Raw genomic sequence first — 4,468 nt, forward strand, 5'->3', positions numbered from 1 at the left:
TACTGATACATATAGGCCTTATGCTTGGCTTAGTCTCTCTGAATCAATGTGAACTCTGTTCATATTGGTTTAAAGGACATTATTTTCTTGGTGTTTCCCATATTCTGTTTTTTCTACATGCTCTGCCTTCTCTTCTACATAGCTCTCAATCCTGAGCAAAGGGATTTGTTGGAGAAATTCCCATTTAGGGCTGAGTATTCCACGGTCTTTCATTATCTACATAATATTTGGCTGTGTAAGTCCACATTTGCATTCACATGGGCTGCAGGATGTTAAGCATCTTATTTGATGATGGCTGAACAAGGCACTAATTGGAGTGTAGTGAAATTAAGTTATGAGTAATTTTATTGGTTTTTTTTTTTTTTTACTTTTTCTTTCATTTAATTTTTAAGAACAGAATGGTTGGTTTTACCCTAGGTTCCTGTTCTGTCTTGCCTCAGATTCTTGAACACCCAGGCAGTGTGAGTTATGAATTGTCTCTTCTGGAGTGGGCCTTGTATTATTAAATCAGATATTGTTTCCACAAGCTTTCTGCCACCAGTGCATCAACATATTGTGGAGACAGGATAAAAGCATTGATGAAGGTAATTGTGGATGGGTTGGTGTCTTACACCAAACATATTAATATATAGATATACAGGTTTCATATAGACATCACTTGACTTCTTCATATTCAGTGTTGTGTAGAGTTTATCTTAAGCACCATCTTCAACAGACATTGCTCTCAGTTTATGCATAGCATCCTTGTGCTGACAAGTACTTGGGCTAATGTGGGATTCCCATAGAACCCTTGTTACATCTCAATCAGATATAACCCAATCCTGATAATGGAAAAAACATTTGATGTCAAGAGTTAGTCTGTTGAGACTCTGTCTTTCCTATTATTTGTTATTTTCAGTTATATATTTCATTCTGTGTGTGTGTGCATGTGTGTATGTATGTGTTTGAGTGTCTGTGTATACAAGTCACCTTCTCTTGTATCTGGATTACTTCATTTGTGCTGATTATTTTTCTAGTTACACTTGTTAAATAACTCATGAATTTATAAGAAAGCAAAGATAAGGTTATGTTCATAGTCAGAGTGGTATAAGGAAAATGTTGTAATCTTATAAATAAATAAAGGAAAAAGAAGTAATCCTAAAAAGCAAATTCTGTGTAAGTTGATTATAATGTTACACAGTAGACAGAAATTTTGAATTTAGCATTCAACTTAAGATAACCACTATTTATACTTAGTTCTGCAATTTGTATGCTTATATTACTCCTATATAACAACCACAGATATTAATAAATTTCTAGAGACTATTGTGTCTTCAGGACATTGAAGTAAGCCATTAGAAATCTGGCAAAGAATTTTTTGGCTGGAATATTGTAATTTTATTAGTTCAAGACATACTAGATGCATACACACATTTTATAGGATACACTGTAACTCATAAGTTATCTTGTTGAGAAGAGATTTCACTATTCTAGGTTTTTTTGTTATTCCAGATAAATTTGAAAATTGCTCTTTCCAACTTTATGAAGAATTGAGTTGGAATTTTGATGGGGATTGCATTGAATCTGTAAATTGTTTATAATAAGATGGCCATTCTTACAATGTTGATCCTTACAATCCATGAGCACGGGAGAGCTTTCTATCTTCTGAGATCTTTTTCAATTTTCTTATTCAGAGATTTGAAGTATTTATCATACAGGTCCTTCACTTGCTTAGTTAGGGTCACACCAAGAAATTCATATTGTTTGTGACTATTGTGAAGGGTATCTTTTTCCTATTTTAATTTCTCAACGTGCTTGTCCTTTGAGTAGAGAAAGGCCACTACTTTGTTTGAGTTAATTTTATATCCATCCATATTGCTAAAGTTGTTTATTAGCTGTAAAAGTTCTCTGGTGAAATTTTTGGGTCACTTAAGTATACTATTATGTCATTGGCAAATAGTGATATTTTGACTTCTTCCTTTCTGATTTGTATTTCTAGTCATCGGGAAAATGCAAATCAAAAGTACCCTGAGATTCCACATCATACTAGTCTAATTGGCTAAGATCAAAAACTCAGGTGACAATAAATGTTGGTCAGGATGCAGAGAAAGAGGAATACTCTTCCACTTTTGGTAGGGTTGTAAGCTGGTAAAACCTCTCTGGAAATCAGTTTGGCTATTTCTCAGAAAATTAGACATAGTACTATGTGAAGACTCAGTTATTCTGCTTCTAGGCATAAACCCCAAAGATGCTTCAACATATAATTAGGGCACCACTCTACCATATTCATAGCAGCCTTATTTATAATAACCAGAATGTGAAAATAACCCAGATGTCCTTCAGTAGATGAATGGATAGAGAAATTGTGGTACATTTACACAACGGAGTACTACTCATCTATTTGAAACAATTACATTACAAAATTCCTAGGCCAATGGAAGGATCTAGAGAATAATATCCTGAGTAAGGTAACCCAGTCACAAAAGAACAGACATAATATGCAGTCACGGATAATTGGATATTAACCAAAAAAGCTCTGAATACCCAAGATAGAACTCACAGATCATAGGAAGTTCAAAAAGAAAGAAGGCTAAACAGTGGAAGCCTCAGTCCTTCTTAGAAAAAAAAAATAAATGTATAACAACCTCCCAGAGTATGGTACACCTAGACTTTATATCATTAATAATTTAAAAGCTAAGAATGCAGCCTTGTGGCAATTCTTGGCATTTAAAAATCATGAAGTTTAATTTTAATGCACAAAGAAATTTGGACTATTTCCATGTTATATTTTGTTTCACATGTACATTATGCTCATTGTAACTAGTAAAATTTCAGTGCATACTATTCAGTGCTTAAAAAATTAAGTACTGGCAAAATATATTCATATAGTTTTCTGTAAAAATGCTTTTAAAATCTGTACATTTATCTCTGTTTTTTAAAATAAATTTGTTTAATTAAAAAACAAAATGTATAATTGCATAAAAGTTCATTTTTGCTTGATTTCCATATGTAGTGAGGTAATGATCTAAGAATATAATTTGGCATATAATTTTTATTGAATCCTGCTTATACTTATGAAAGATTACTTGACCAAGAAACAAAAACTTGTCTCTAATATCATTCATCTATCTATGTCTTTAGGCTCCTGACACATCTACAGTCTAAAATCCTAAAAAGAAATCTTGATCTACTTTTTGTTGTTAAAATGATTTTGTTTACATTACAGTCTCTTAGGATTCTGTATCAGTCTGATTATTTATTCTATGGATTGAAAACATACATTTCTTTGGGTGGTATGAGCATGTGAACAGTTTTATATTTTCTGCCATTAAAATTTAATGTCTTTCAATTTATTTAAGTCATTTTTTGATAATAATCAGTTTTGGGTAATTTAGAGTATACAAACATATAATGTTCCTGGGTATGTTTACTCATGAATTTATTTCTTTTTCATGAAGGCAATTGCAATGAGTTTCTTAAATTTCATATTACTTATTTTCAGTGGTGAAAATAGAAAAATTCTGATGATGTCGATATATTTTAAACGTTTTTTTTTACACCTAAGAGTATTTTCTGAACAATTAGCTCTAAATTTTAGGACAATTTTGAATTCGTTCAATGGCTCAAGAATTTTTTTGATGCAAATTATGATGAAAGAGAGTATGACCCTGTACCTTCTGGACAAGGTCAAGAAACTGAAGTGCCTCCTTCTCTTTTTGCTCCAGCTTTGAGTAAACAGAAGATACCTCTTGGCTCTGGTAGTGCAGCCCCACAGAGACCTGCTGCAACACAGAGGTCTACTGCAGCTCCAAAGGCTGGCCCTGAGACTGTGCGAATGAACAAAACAGCTGAAATGATGCAGCAGGTCAAAGTATTGAAGCTTACTGTAGAAGACTGGAGGAGAGAGACTTCTACTTCGGAAAGCTAAGGAACGTCGAACTGATTTGCCAGGAGAATGAGGAGGAAAATGACCCTGTACTGCAGAGGAGTGTAGATACTCTTTATGCCACGGACTAAGGCTTTCAAATACCTGATGAAGGGGGTCCACAGGAGGAACAAGAAGTTTATTAAGCAGCCTGGACCAGAAGAGCAACATCCGAAGACTTAACTCCAAATCTTGTGCTTAACTGTTAAATCCTACCTTTTATTAATGTTCCCTGATTTCTATTCATAAGCAAAAAGTACCTCTTCTTCAACGTGCACTTTGCAGAAGTCTTGCTTTTTCCGATGAGTTCGAGTTAGGAGCTTTTGCCTTGTAGCAGAGCAGTATTGACATCTAGTTAGTTCACCAGGGGAACAAGAGGCCAACCATGTAGCTCTTCATGTGGATGCTGGTCACACTGACTGATGGAGAAGGGGTGTATAATGCATGAGGTGACACCCTCAGAAGTGTAAAGATTGAATTGAACTCTAAACTAATGTGAAATTCTGGCAGAGAACATTGTAATAAATAAATGCCTTAAGAGTGTTAAAAATTAATTTAGATGCA

At 33.9% G+C, this 4,468-nt stretch overlaps 1 pseudogene across 1 annotated transcript; it reads left to right on the forward strand.

The window, feature by feature from the left end:
• Positions 1-578: 578 nt before the first annotated feature.
• On the forward strand, positions 579-4,050 carry LOC308421101 (microtubule-associated protein RP/EB family member 1-like; annotated as a pseudogene). The gene is made up of 2 exons: positions 579-584; positions 3,578-4,050. The product of its transcript is annotated as a microtubule-associated protein RP/EB family member 1-like (transcript).
• The last annotated feature ends 418 nt before the right edge of the window (positions 4,051-4,468 follow it).

This window comes from Micromys minutus, assembly GCF_963924665.1.
Source record: "Micromys minutus genome assembly, chromosome: 5".
In the NCBI taxonomy this organism is placed as follows: Eukaryota; Metazoa; Chordata; class Mammalia; order Rodentia; family Muridae; genus Micromys; species Micromys minutus.